This window comes from Gossypium hirsutum, chromosome A09 (assembly GCF_007990345.1).
Source record: "Gossypium hirsutum isolate 1008001.06 chromosome A09, Gossypium_hirsutum_v2.1, whole genome shotgun sequence".
Taxonomy (NCBI): Eukaryota; Viridiplantae; Streptophyta; class Magnoliopsida; order Malvales; family Malvaceae; genus Gossypium; species Gossypium hirsutum.
In genome coordinates, this window is record NC_053432.1 from 65,595,577 (window position 1) to 65,611,452 (window position 15,876).

Genomic DNA, 15,876 nt, shown 5'->3' on the forward strand with positions numbered 1-15,876 from the left:
CGATTCTAACATCTCACATAGTTTACAAAAGGCAGTTCTATTCATCCTAACTTGTTCAATACAAGTCTCGTCACTAGCATAGACAAGCCTCTTCACATAATCCCGTTTTGCATAAAAATCTAAGGTGTAGGACCTAATCCTTGGTTGATAAGTCTGTAGGCTAAGGCTGGCACCCATTCTAAACAAGAACCAAATCGCAATTCTACAGATTTCCAACCATAATGTCAAAGCAAGACCAATTCTTTTACGCCTCACACTTTGTGCAATTAAAGGCAGACGAGCCATTACTGCAACATATTAAAATTATAACACACACTATCAATGAATTGAAGTTGCAATTACACATTATAAAATAAAAATAAACAATACAAATTTAGAACACACGAAGCAAAATAGTTGATACTAAATGATATCGTTGCAACTTTAATTTCATTTCTTTATGAATCACCCAAACAATAAAGAAATTATAAAGCATGTATAATTGACCTAAAATTAATTGTTGGTGTATGTATAATTGACCTAAAATTAATTGTTGGTATATGTATAATTCAAGTTTTAAAACTTTTATAACATTTTGTTAAGTATAAATATATTGATTAGTTCATTAAAGCATGTTCAAAGTTTTAGCATTGATTAGTTTAATAAAGCATGTTCAAAGTTTGAACATTGATTAATAAATATTTATTTATGATTAGTTTAATCAAAGATTGTCTAAGCAACATTATTTTTTTTGACTTTCATTCATTTAGGTCTTATTTTAATTTAGTTTTATTATATATGATTTATTTTGATCTAGATTTAGATATATATATATCAGTCAATTAGCTTACTTTGGTCGGTGAAATGTCATATAAAGGAAAATATAATGATAATTTAGCTTTAGAAATAGATTACAAACTCTTTCACCCTAAAACATCATGAAGGGCATGAAAATTAATTAAAGGAAAGGTATTTTAATGAAATTAATTACTTGCTTTTACAAGTTTTCTCGAATGCTTTTACAATTTTTTTGAAAGCCAATTTGAATGCTTTTTTTGAATGCTCTTTGATGAAATTAATTACTTGTTTGATTTTAATGGCTGACTTTTTCCTTTGTATTATCATGGCCTTTGTTCAAAACACATGCTCTTGAAATCATACTCTTATCCCAATCTATATGATATAATGATTTAAGTAGTTGCAACGAGGAATTATTAATTCTTTTAGGAAAATCAAATCATACTAAGCGTATGATATAAGGGGTTTCTACAATTGTCGGCTTATCATATTTTTGTTAAGAAACTTGCATGTTTATTTTTATTTTTTAAAATTAGATTCTAGGTTTACATAGTATAATTGCAATTAGGCTAATTGCCATTTTGGGACTTTAAAAACACCACAATAATTGCCTATTTGTTAAGAAGTCTATATAACCACCACAGAATAAGTGCATAGAGGCACAAAGCATAAGCTTAAATTTCAACTTCCTTTATCACTTAGGAGTTAGTGCAGATCAAATAGTGTAATTTTAAAACTGACTCAACATCCCCTAATTCAGAAATAGCAAATAACAATTTATGCAAGCAGCAAGAATCCCATTAGCTAAAACAGAGAACAAGCCAAGTTCCAAAAATCAGCAAATAAAATGTTTAACACCGAACTTCAACATGCTTATACCTAGTTCAATTTATTCTAGCTGTCCCTTTAATGGTAAATCCACCCAATTACTTGACTGAAATAAATAAAAGTTCAATGCTAGATTCCCACTTTGGAAAAATCAGTCACCAATTACACTTGATAAATCTTGGAAACCTCGGTTCCAACTTGACAGAACAATTTAGGCTTTGCAATGGGTTTACTTGTTTAGTTGGGGGCCATGGCCTATGTCCGTAAGGTAACAATTATCTTAGGTAAAAATTTCGAATGCAAAAAGAGAAAGGGCAAGTGTTTGCTTCAATGCATAAAGCTAACAAACATGGCTATGCTCAAGTCAACCAAGATAAATAAGTAAATACAACTAGATAATCATTTCGCAGGCATTGAGCAATACTAAATTTATTGGACTAATGAACCAAAGGTGGGTTCCATAAACAGAATATTTTCGGCATAAGACAGTATGGTACAGACAACCTATGTTGTTCTGACTTTTCATTTTTCTTGAACCACCCGTGTCCAGCACATTTTTGGACAAGGGTACAAGGATATACCCCCCTCCAAGGACCCTCCAAATATATGGAAAAACTAAGAAAGAATTGAACATATCTGTGTTAGATACATACCCAAATCTGCCACTCACACCGAAGTCCGAGTAACATAGTAGACAACCAAACATTAGAGTATTACCACTCAAAATTTTCCAGCAGACAAGGTCCAAAAGAACTAAAATAACAAATTCTATTGACTAACAAATCAAGAACAAGGTCCAGCAGACTAAAATAACATTTCATCTTCCACAACAGTTTCATCTTATACTCACTAACAAACTAAAATAACATTTTCCAGCAGACTATCAAAACAATGTCCAGAACAAACCAACAAAATCTTGTGATATTACTAGCTTTTCTGTTTATCAAAGGCTGAAATATCAAATTTTATTCGTAATTTACAACAAAGTAGTTATATACATATGACTCAAATTCATATTTTGCCCAAATTCATAGATTAAAACACAAAAAGAAAATAGAAATTCTTACTCATATCAAACATCCTATTCAATCAATAACAAGCTGTCAAATTCCAAAATGTTTAATATCTTAAAAAAATCATATTTCTGTTCATCCTAATTAACTATTTAGAAAAAATGGAATACATGAAAGACCTCTAAGTACCAGTATCAGTATCTTCACCCCTAAACCCCAAAGCCAGACTACACAGTTCGATATCTAACAGCTTCTAGTTTCACTGATCTGCACTCAGCATGAAATTCAATATTCTTAACATTATAAATTGTTTTGAACATTCGTTATCATCTAACATTTTCATCTTACCTATTTTTGCTACTTTCAGATGACCAAATTACAACAGAACAAACAAACAAAAGAGGATTTGAGGCACTATTATTGTCTGAATGAGTCGGGAGTAATTTAGTTAGATGAATGATAATTTAATTTAATTCAATAAAGATTTGGAAACTTTTGTTCAACATCAAAAAGTTTCACAAAATAAAACCAGACTACGACAAAATTTATGGGCAAAAGTAGAGATAATATTGTTACTAAACAGACACAAGAAAAATAGCTAAAATACAATATTACACAAGCACAAAAGCATATCAAAATCAATATAACACCACTTATTTTTAAAATGTCAAAACTTATAATAAATACATGACACCTTAAACATGATTATGACACAGAAAACAAATGAACAAGCCTTGGATACACAAATTGCAAATTCTAACACTAAATTATTTCATCGGACATCTTTGAGCCTTATGTTTTTTCCATTACACACCTTACAAGTGTTTTAGTGATTGCAATAAGTTGATGGATTGAAATAACTTGGTGATGAGCTTTTTAATTCTAGATCAATGACATAATCTCTGTTCATTGGGAAGGTCATCTATTTTGACTCAAGGAAGGAGGGGTATATGCAATTTAACAGCATTCTTTAGCAGCATTCTTACCTATTTTTGCTACTTTCAGAGGACCAAAAGAACTCAATGATCTTACCTATTTTTGCTACTCAGTTCAGGCACTTAAACAAACAAACATTGGAAGAAATCTCATTCGCGGTTTTGAAGATCAGAAAAGGACTCGAAAATTACAACAGAACAAACAGAAATCGAAGATTAGCAGAGAAGAGAGAACAACTTCGAACGGCATGCATTTCTTAAGCCTAACCAACAACAGAAAACACATTTCAATTCAACATGCAATACAAACAGAATAAAATTGGCTAAAACTAACCTATTAGCAAATCGGGGCACAATGAAGAACCTGAAAAAAGCAAAAGGGGAAACCGATTAGTGAAAAACAATAGATCATATTTACCTCGAAAGTATTGGTTTTCATCTACAATAGCAAAGGATATTAATCTATCGGGAAACATAGACTAACCGATGACGCAAATCGGCAGAAACTGTGAGCAAATCGGCCGAAATAGAAAAGAAAATAATCGGGGGAGCAAATCGGCAGAAAAGGGAAGAAAATAACTGGGAAAAAGCAATGAAACAAGGAAGCAATTCGGATGAAGGTGGGAAACGGAAGAGAAACAGAGGGGATCGATTAGGGGTAAAAGAGGGAAGGTTTAGGGAAGGGTAATCTAATCTGAGAATAAGGGGAGGAGTAGAAATCGGTGTTTTTCACCGATTAGGGAAGTAAGGGGATAGACGCGTATTAGCAATACGCTCAACCAAACGGCGTCTTAGATTGGTATTAGGTGGGCCCCACCGATTAGGGGTGTATTGGCTTAGCCAATACACCAAACCAAACAAGCTCTAAGTGGTTAAAGATTGGTTTGTTTTAATTAAATTTCTAAGTGGTTAAAGATTGGTTTGTTTTAATATCAATTGATGTAGCCCCCAGACTTGGTCGTTACTTATAGGCCAGATATAGGGTGTTACATGAACCTTCAAGGCTAATCAATAATTTTGACTTTTCCTTGATTATCTCCGATTCGATTCAATTCTTGATCTAAACAATTATTTTAAATAATTCATCAATACCAAACCTTTTTATATTATGCCATGATATGTATGAACCTATATAATTTTGTATTTTAGATGCCCATAAAGTTTTATATTTTATTCAATTTAGTCTCTAAAACTAAAATAACCATAACTTTCAATTTTGAGCTTCAGTTGTAAAACTGATTTAAATTACATCCCTTAGGGATCCTTTACTATCTATTATTACTAAAATTTCACATCAATATTAACGAACCTGGTTTACGAAAATAGGGTTCTAAAATTGTCTTTTCCGGTACCATTGAAAATCGAGCCCGTTATAGGCTCGGTAAACTGCTCCAAGTTGGTTTTCTCGTTGAAGTTTTACTCCTCTAAGGTGATGGAAGCTCAGTGTCACAACATCCACACCATCACGGTTTGGCCATAGTTGTCTCCCTATACAAACTCAAATACACTATTAGACATCCAATAACACCATTTTGCCAATTTGGGTCTCAAAAAGATTAAAACTAAAGAAAAAAAGATCATTAATACTAAAAACTAAAAATCAACAAAAAGCATAGAGAAGACTTGTAAATTGCTTGAGAACGAACTCATCAAGTGTTCTAAAGAGCTTAATTTGACGTATCAAATTACGATAGATCACTCATTATGGCATAACTTTGCCAAACATTACCTTGCCAAGAGCTGTACTTCGTCAAAGCATAACATGCGGAGTTCTTTTGATCTATCTTATCGAGGATAGGTGATATGTCCATCCTTGCATGGTTCACACATGAGACCTCGCCTAATCCTTTTAAGATGGCTACCGTGCTCCTAAAGTGATCAACTTTGACAAGACCTGCTTCATATATGTGTCAAGACCTAAAGCTAAGAGAGGGTCACCCTCACCTATAAATACTCATCCTTAACCTTGGAAAAACCTTATGTATTTTCTACTATTCTCTTTTATTCTGGAAAATACAACACATTAAGTTGGTAATTCCATCTCTCATGCCTTTTAACATGCTCAAAATCGTATGAACTATCATCTCCTCCTCTCATCTCCATTTTTCCATCAATAAGAATTATAATTTATATGAATAAAAAATAACAATATTCTATATTTGTTTAAAATATACATGAAAATGTATAAAAAAAAGTAAAAGAAAATAACAGAAATATCAATTACTTTGAAATGAAACTTTCTTGAAAAATAATCCTCAAGTGAACTAAATAACAATCATTTATTTTAATTTTGATTACAAAAACAAAATTATATTTTTTAAACAAGAAAAATTGAATCAAGGTGCGAATTGTAAATTTTATAAAATTAGAAAGGTCGAAGTGCAATTTACTCAATAACAATAATCTATTAGTCTACGCTAAAGGAAATTTTATACTTTTATATTTTACACATTATCGTTAACATAATAATAATCTCTCCCGCTTTTCTTTCTTTATTTTTTTTAATCTTTTTTCCCTAATTCTTTTCCTGATTTTGATCTGCGATTTGCTTCGTTGATTCTCAGGTAATTGAATCTTTCAACACTCTAATTTCCTTTTCTTTTTCCTTAATGTAAAAAAAATTCGCTCTTTTATTTGTAATTTTGTTTCAAAGGTAAGTAATGAGTTTTCTCATTTGTCTTACGTTATGATCATAAACGGATTTCATTTTCTTGAAGTTCTTTGAATTTTTTTTTTTTGGGTTTTAGATGGTCGTTTTTCTTTTTGCTGATTTACTTGAACTTAAATGGGGATTTTTATATATGGCGTAAATTAAATAACAGTAAACAGGGATTTAAATTGTGGTCGCGGTCGCGTTTTCGGTCGCATTGCGTTCATTGCAGGTATCGCGGTCGTAAATTTTACATTACTTATTGTGTATTGCGGGTATAGCGGGTTTCGGCAGTAGCGGTTTCGGACGGTGCCGCTACCGCTATATAACGGCCACTATTTCGGTAACGGACCGCTATTTAAATCCCTGGTTTACTGCTTTATTCGTTGAAAAAATTAGCATATGGGGGGGTGAAATAGTTAGGGTTTTACGTTGTATATAAAAAAGATCATGTTTTATATATGTTTTTCCATATGAAGTTAAGTTTAATTTTATGCTCAAAAGAATTGTTGATTCATTTTGCTTAGGTTCTGTTTGCTTGTTGCTTTGCTTCTTAAAATGTTGCCAAGAACCAAGATTAAGAATGATCGAAGAAATAAAGTGCAACACTACATTTAACTTAATTGTTCTGTATAAAAGTAGTCATAACTTCTAATTTTCAAGCCTTCAAATTCTAAAGCAAAAGGCAAGAACTAAACAGTATGTAAGGGGATAAAAGAATGAGTTACTTGGCTTTTGTGGATAATAATCTTCAGTTCATTCGGGCAGACCTGGAAGTTCAAAGTCAGGAGATTCACATAGAGGGAAAAAATGTCTAGTTCTGGGAATAATTTAGGCCGAGGGAGTGCTGGATTGCCCTCGGATATTCCACCATTGCCTCAGTGTTTGCCTTTGGAGCCAATTACATTGGGGAGTCAGAAATATACACGGTCTGGAGAATTGAGCCGGGTTCTGGGTATTCCACTTCGCAGTAGTACTTCAGAGGATCACTCTTTTGGAGTTTCACACTCCAAACTTTCCCCTCCCGTGGCAACAGAGGAGCTTAAGGATTTTAAGGAAAGTGTTCAAGATGCCTCAAGAAAGGCCAGGTATAGTCCCTTTCTTTTCTGTGACATGGTGCATGTGCACACTATGTTTTCTGTCCAATGTAGACATCACATCTTCACAGGTCTTTGGCACTTGAGTATTTCTCTCAGGTGTACAAAAGGAACCTGCCATCAATTGTAGTGCTTCTTCTCATAGTTTTCTTTTCTGCTCTTCTACATTGTGCATACTTTATCACTGTTATGATTCCTGATATTTATGAGTTGTGGACACCTGACATCGTTTGGTTATTGAATCTGCTTTGTCTTTCTATCAGGGAAAGAGTGAAAAAATTACTTGAGTCAATTTCTAAATTGGAAAGGTATAAAGAAGCTTTAGGCTCAAAGAAGCTGCAACGAAGTGATATTTCGAGTGAGAGAACTAGTGGAGCAAGCGTTGCAAAGATGGGAAGCCAGATCCATAGAAACACTCATGAAATAGTGACTCAAAGATTGGAAGATAGGCCAAAGGTTGTGGGGCTCAACAAGCGTGTTCGCACATCATTTTCCGATTTACGGGTTTGTATTTCACTGTGATTGCTGAAATATATTTTGCTTTAACCTTTCTTTGCATACATTCTTGAACAAAGAAAAACCAGCTGATTTTTCTTCAACATTGAGCAAAGTTTTTTGTTGCCTTTCAGTCACCTTCTTTTGGTTGTAACCATGATTGAATGTGCTATTTTATTTTTCAAAAGAAGGGAATAGGCCAGAAACATAACACATAGTTTGACTTGATCCTTTTTATTTCTCTTAATTTTTGGCTTTTGCTTCATTAATTGTATTTCCCTTGTTTTCTCTTCATTTTCTTTTTCATGAGAGCAGGCTGATAACAGGACTGCTGTGAATCCAAGGCAGCAGGGGACGATAGAACAGGATGGTGATTTGCTTCCAGCTGTTAATGGGGGTTCTGCACAAAATGAAGAAAAGATCCGCAGACTGCCAGGTGATGGATGGGAGACAAAGATGAAAAGGAAACGGTCTGTTGCAGCTGTAGGAAATAGAGTTGCCAATGCTGGTCGAGACATAAAACGTGCTATGCAACTGAAGCTGAGTTCTGAATCAAAGTTGCGGTCATGTGATACACTGGGTTTCAGGTGATTGTTGACTGAATTTGCTTCCTAGTTGTTGATATAGTTTGGCTTAGGCTTGAGCTAGATCTCTTATCTAATCATGTATATATTGCTGATGACAAAAAACTGGCTTTTGTGACTGTCTATGGATGTGCTTTCATGGTTATTGATCAAACTGTCAGTGTCATAGTAATTGCAGAAGAAACATTCTGTTTTACTATTTTTATTGCGTATAGATTTTATTGTTGCTGTCATTATTCATAGTGTGGAGCTTCAAAATTTTGTTTAGCATATAAAAGATCTATTGAGGTTTTCAAATAAAATTGCTTAGCATGTAGTGTTGTGATGGCCAACCATACAAATTTCCTGGCTTAAGAATTCATCATATTTTGGATTGACAAATCTTCATGCCCTTTTTTTGGGATTGTCAATCATAAATAACTTGGTGTTTCTATTTTACCTGTTTTTATTTCTAAATTTCTAATATAGAATACAGATTGTGACCGCTTGTTTGCTGTTGTCACGTTTTTGAATGCTTAAGGAAGTGATTTTCAAATTTAGACTCTATGTTTGTAAGATACAAATTATGCTCATCCATCTTTTTTCTGTTTTTCAAATATGTTATGTATGGGTCTTAAAACCACTCTTAGCTTGTTCATTCTTTTATGTGTGCAGATCAAAATCTTCCCCTGGAGTTAGCGGAATTAACAGGTCAGATGGTTCATTTGAAGCTTCTGGTTCAAATGCCAATACAGTGCTCAGGAATGAATTGGAGAGTACATTAATTCCACGTGATCGTGCTGCTATGTTAGAGCAGAGGGTTGTAATAAAAACAAATAATAAGTATGTTCGTTCACTGTTTTAGTTCTAGGAATCTGTAGTGTGGATAGGAATCTCATGTTGTTAATATCCATCAAAATTTGCATTTAATATCGACCATGTATGACTTTCTTCTCTTTGATTGTTGATTTGTTTAATTGCTCTGTTCATCAGGGTAAGTCTCCAGGAGGAAAATCAATCAACTGGCTCGAGTACAATGCTAAAAGCAAAGGTTTCAAGGGCACCAAGAACTGGGTCTATCATGGTGTTAGACTCATCTTCTAAAGTTAACCTGTCATCAGGAGCTTTGCAGGGTTGGGGGGAACAGCCAAATTTAAATAAGGTCCAAGCTTTGGGTGTTGCAAGCAATAAAAAACGTCCAATGTCTACAGGTTCATCACATGCCATATCCCAGTGGGGTGGTCAGAGACCACATAAAATCTCACGAACAAGAAGAGCAAATCTAGTGTCCCCTGTCTCTAATGCTGAACCTCAGATTTCATCTCAAGGCATTTCAACACCTGATTTTAGTGCTAGGGTATCTATTGGAACCGGTGGATCACTGCTTGGAAGCAGTGTAGATAATGTTACTCCAAAAGTTAAGCGGGAGCCTGAGAATGTTTCTTCTCCTTTTGGGTTATCTGAGAGTGAAGAATCAGAGGCTGGAGATAGCAAATCAAAAGAGAAAAGATTTGATAGTTGTGAGGTTTCTTTGCCTGCATCTCAAAAAGCTGGGCCTTTCTTATTGCCCACAAGGAAGAATAAAAATACAAATGAAATTGGAGATGGAGTCCGAAGACAAGGAAGGAATGGAAGCAGTGCACCACCCTTGACAAAGCCAGGTGTACATCCTATGAGGGAGAAATTGAACAATCTGACAACCGCCAAGCTAATTCAAAACACAAGATCTGCTTCTGATAAAAATAGAAGGTTCCTATCTTGCACTTTAGTATTAAGTTGTTCGTTTGTGTTGTGGAAGTCTGATGAATGAGTCATAAATTCTTTGGTTCAGTAAAACAGGTCGTCCACCTTCCAAGAAGCTCAAAGATCGCAAGGCCTCACGTGTTGGGTCGATGCTAAACAATGTTTCTTCAGATTTCACAGGTACTTTAACTACTTTTTGGCCAATGAGACTTTGCTGCAAATATTTCAAAAATAAAAGAGTATTGAGTCTATTGCACCACTATGATAGCTCTTTGATGGAAATCTATTCATTTTGCATAGCTCTTACCAATCTTAACACATCAATCATGACTGCAATACCTCATCTGTGCAACATGACGTAATCATTTTGACAAATATTTTGCTCTTAGTTTAGCTATCAACAAGTTATATGTGTTCTTCCATGGGTTTAATTTTTCTTTTAGTGGAGATGTTTTGTTGTTTAGTTTTTTAATAGTGGAAGGAATTGTTCTATCACACATCTGCGTGCATGTCCCTCCATCCTTTGTAACAGCCAGGCTTGCTGAAATGTGGTTGAAAATCCCTGAAAGTGTCTGCTGTATTTGGGATTCCATTTTCAGGTGAATCTGATGAGGATGATCGTGATGAACTATTTGCAGCTGCCACTTCTGCACGGAATTCTAGCAGTATGCATCTCTTCCAATGATAACCCCACCTTACCCACCCCTGTCCCCCAAACCCCCTAAAGAAAATCAAATACCTTTTGTGAATTGAGCTTTTATAGGGGTATAAGTTGCTATCCGTTTCTCGTTTCTGTAGGTCTGGCTTGTTCTGGTCCTTTTTGGAAGAAAATGGGATCTATTTTTAGTTCAGTGAGCCCAGAGGACACATCTTACCTCAGGCAACAGGTACTACATGGTGACTAACGTATTTATGATTCATTGACACTTTGGGGTTTAGTTCATCACAGTTTCCTTATCTGCTATTTTGATGTTGCATCAGCTAAGTTTGGCAGAAGAACTTGACGAAAGTTTGTCTCAAATTTTTGGAGATGGATTTAATGTTTTGGTAAACTTCATCATCTTATGTTTCTCTCCCTAAAACCAGATCTATTTAATCAGCTATATACAAGGAAAGTGTAACTGGAAATTAAATCAAACTTTGTTGGCTAATATTGATAAGAACTCCTTTCATTCCTCAGGTTATTGTGCAGAAAGATGCACCTAATTCTGTTGAAGAAATGGCCAAAACTAATGCTGCCTGTGAAAGATTTGATATAAAAAAGTTTGACAAGGTTACTCCTTTATATTAAAGAGTACTTTCTGCTTTGATTGAAGAAGATGATAGTGACGAGCTTTACCACCGCATTGAAGCAAAGAACATGTCCCTTCACTATGCAAGTGATGATTCCCATTGTGGTTCATGCAACCTGATGGATGTTGAATTCAGAGATAGAGACAAAATGGAATCTGAAGTTGAGTCAAATGCAGATTTTCAGTGTCAGAGGAACTCTCTGTTAGATAGGCTGTCTGGTGATGTAAGTGTTGCATCAAATACATTTAGGAATGGCAGCATGTCTAATTCATTACATAGCAGTGAAAGGTGGTGGGGAGATGATGACTTTTCACACTTGGATACGGGGCCAGTGAGCGAAATCTGTTCGACTGACCTGGGTCAGCTCCAACATAAAGAAATAAATGTTTCTGACAGTCCTCTTGACTCTCAGTATCAGTTGATGGGTGTGGATGACAAGCTTTTGCTGGAGTTGAATAGTATCGGTCTTTATCCAGATTATTTGGTGAGTTTTCTTTCATGCTAACATTGAATTGATTAATTTTAAAAAAGTTTTCTTCAGTTCCAGGTATGTGTATCTTGGATGTCAAATGTTTTGTGCCACTATCTTACATGATTAGTGCCTTTTTTTTGGTCTTTTTTGCAGCCTGATTTGGCAGAGGGAGAGGAAGCTATAAATCAAAATGTTTTTGAGCTTAATGATTGTCTGTATCAGCAGGTTGCTGTTTTTTACTGTTATTGGTTTTCACAAATATCTCAAAATTTGATCATTTAAGGACATCATCCTGTTGCTATTTATTTACCGAAAACTATTTCTTTATGTGCTAAAATGAAACTCGTTAAATAACATATTTACCTTTTGCTTTTAAATTGAATTTTTACTGCATATCTGAATCTCTTTTTTCTTTTGGCTATTAATTCACAGATTCAGAAGAAGAAGAAAAAGTTGGGGAATATTGATAAAGCTATTGACAATGGGAGAGATGTAGAAAGAAGGTGGGATAAACAGCTGATCTTGTTATTAATGAACTTTATAAATTGTGCTCCATCTAAAGTAATGTGGTCTGCTTTGCAGGAACATTGAGCACGTCGCAATGGACCAATTAATTGAGATTGCTTACAGAAGACGTTTGGTACTTCTGTGATCCATTGTGCAATTGTTGTTTCTGATTATTAACTTGGAGCTTTTGAGGCTTAATTGTTTGCCATTCATCCTTCCATATGATTACTTTTTTATGTCCTGAATTCTAGATTTTACAAGTTTCTCTGTGATAATTACAGGTGTGAGAATGGTTGCATGTGAGAATTGTTAACAAGTTGGTAACAGTTTTGTCATTTTTTATCAACTAACAATATGGAGAGAAAACTGTCAAACATCTTTTTGGTTTTGATAATCTTGAACATTTCCTTGCTATGTAGCCAATGCATTGTTAGTCTGGTAATGGCAATTTATTGGTGAATTTTACAGATACAGGCCTTTTGACATGCTTTATTGTTGATTTACATGAGGAATGGTTATAATATCTCGTAGTATGGTGTTGAATGGTGTATTGTTTATATCTGAAGCATTTTGGAGCAAGCTGTTTATTATAATTGATTTGACTTCCTACAAACAATTTATGCAGGCTTGTCGTAGGAGTAATTCATCAAAAAGTGCAGTTCGCAAGGTTTCAAAACAAGTTGCATTGGCTTTTGTCAAGCGAACTCTAGATAAATGTCAAAAATTTGAACAGACGGGTACTAGTTGCTTTAGCGAATCTGCATTGCAAGATGTCATGTTTTCTGTACCGCCATGCAGCAATGAAGCGAAGTCTGTTGATTGTATTGGCTCTGGAACTGCTAGTAATATTTGTAATGAAACTTCCAACCATCAAGCAGAAGCCAGGGGATCGGGTATTATGCAATCGAAAATTCTTTCTTTTCTGATATTGCAATTTCTCTCTATGAGAAGGAAAAAGAAATGTATCATGTCTCGTTTACTTATTTAATGATATAGAGAAGCTCTTTGAGCGGGGGAATATGATACATGTCCCGAATAACTGTTGAGCAGCTTATTCATGTTGATTTCACCTCTGCCTCAGGTGCTGTTTCGAGTACTTTTGAGAGGTTTGATACTTCGGATGCTCATCCAGGCATTCACAACAAAGGGAGGAAGAGGGAAGTACTTATTGATGAGGTTGTTGGTAGTGCATCTTCTAGGGTAACATCAACAACACTTGATGGCAAAGTTGGAGGAGCAAACGGAAAGAGAAGTGAAAGCAGAGATGAGCGGAAGATGAAAGCAAAAGCCAAGCAAAAGAATAATAATTTATCAAGTTCCAGAAATGGTAGGGCATCATCTCCAGGTAAGAATCACGGGAGTTCAACTAAAGAAGTAGAGGAACCCATGGATTTTGGGAACTTGCAACTAAACGAGTTGGATACAATGGAAGAATTGGGTGTTCCAAATGAGCTTGGTCCTCAAGATCTGAGTTCCTGGCTAAACTTTGATGAAGATGGCTTGCAAGACCATGATTCCATAGGTTTAGAAATACCAATGGATGATCTTTCAGATTTGAAATTTGCATTCTGATATTCTTGACCCTTTAGGTTTACTAATTATCTGATGCAATTTGATCTGAGATAATGTAATTATGATTCATTTTTCAATATATATTAGCTATTATTCCACTTTCCTGGTCGGTCCATTTTTTCCACCTTTAATCTCTGCCCAGAAATAAATGAGCTTGTCACTTAAGTTCATTAGAAGGAATATACAATTCTGATTTAACAAGTTTTTCCATTATCATGTATCCAATGCCATCATAAAACCATGAAAAAAAACATCAAAAGAACATTTCAATCATAGAAAGTGGTAGCCTCGGCCACTAAAACCAACCCGATACATTGGTAGTGATAAAAAAACTCATTAACAAAGCATGAAGAAATGTTGTAAGCACCAAAAATAAAAGAACCACTTTTCCCTAAATAAAAATAATTAAATCAACATCAGCGGTAATATAAGTTTGGAGCCCATGCCTATTCGTAGTTATAAATTTTCCTTATTGGTCTAAAATAAAGGGAAATAATAATAGTATTTTTAATATAAAATATTTAATGGTTTTAAAAAGGGATAAAACAAACAAATAATTTTTCAAAGTTTATTCGAACTTTTTTAATTGTAAACATGTGGCATCATTTCGTGCAAAAACAAAACAAAAGTTTATTGTTTTATTTTTTTGGTACATCATTAAGGAAAAGCATTAATGGCTAAGAGAAACTAATGAAAGCTTTTGAAGCACATGTTGCTCATTTCACTGTTTCTCTTCTTTGTGGTTGTCCTCTAGTTTCTGACCAATGGTAACAAATTGCAGGAGGTTCTGAGCTGGTTGAAGTTTTCACCCTGCTTTGATGCGTTCGAGAATGATGTTGATCTAATTTTTGTCTCTATCCAGCAATCTACAAGAAGAAATATTGTGATACCTAAGGGACAAAAGAATAGTGCATAAGATAAGAATTCTAGCCTGAAGTTTGGTAGCAAACTTGAAGCTTCGAATGGACATCAATTGGAATCCATTTGAGTTCTGAACAATGGCTGCTCCTACAATCATATCATTTTGTCAATTTTTAATAATGCTTAACGATAGATATCATTGGGAGAAGTGATCACCAAAGCTGAGAGAAGGTTGAGTCCTTGATTGAATAGTCTGAAAAATATGCTAAGAATAGAATGGCAGAGATCAGAAATTCTTATAAGAGCACCTATAGGACATGGATTAGATCCTCGACTATGCCTTCATTTCTCGATTTCCAAATAATCCAAAGGGTACAAGCTGAAGTAGTGTAGAAGTTTCTTGAATCTTGGGAGTTGATACAATTTCCTTGAAGCCATTATAGAATCCAGCTGGAGATGGATGTGTTGGTAAGAGAGTTGGATCGGAGTGTGAGAGGGGAACCAAACCAAACTGCCCAAGCAAAGCTACAATTTAAGAAGAGATGCTCAGGGGTTTCCTTATCTTCTTTGCATAGAGGACAGAGATTATCATTAGTAGAAAGGCATCTCGAGAGGAGGTCTTTAGTGGGGAGGCAATTATTACAAATCTTCCACAGGAAAACGATGATTTTGAAAGGAATTTTAAGTTGCCAAAGATTAACCTAGGCAATTTGCTGAGATTGAGGGGGAGTAATGGAGGAGCTCCCCTGGAAAAGACAGGAATAAGCATTTTTAAGCGTAAAGACCCCATTGTGGTCGGCTTTCCACACTATTTTGTCATCTCCTCCCTGTATGGAAAGTGTTGTACTAAGGAAATCTGAGGTTCTGTTGGTATCAAGAGATCTAAGGGACTTATTTTGATCCCAGCTGTTGAGATGAGGATGAAGGTAGATTTGAAGCAATATGGTTCAACAGTGTAGAGCTAGTGCAGATCCAACTGTTTCTTCCACCCCAAAGTTGAACATCCTTCCCTCTCTTGCAATTATCCCTACCTAGGGCTATGAGTTCAACAAGGAATGTATAGAATAACT

The 15,876-nt window shown here is 34.9% G+C and overlaps 1 pseudogene; it reads left to right on the top strand.

Annotated features, from left to right (window-relative positions):
- The first annotated feature begins 5,996 nt into the window (after window positions 1-5,996).
- Window positions 5,997-14,043, top strand: LOC107889169 (uncharacterized; annotated as a pseudogene).
- Window positions 14,044-15,876: the final 1,833 nt, after the last annotated feature.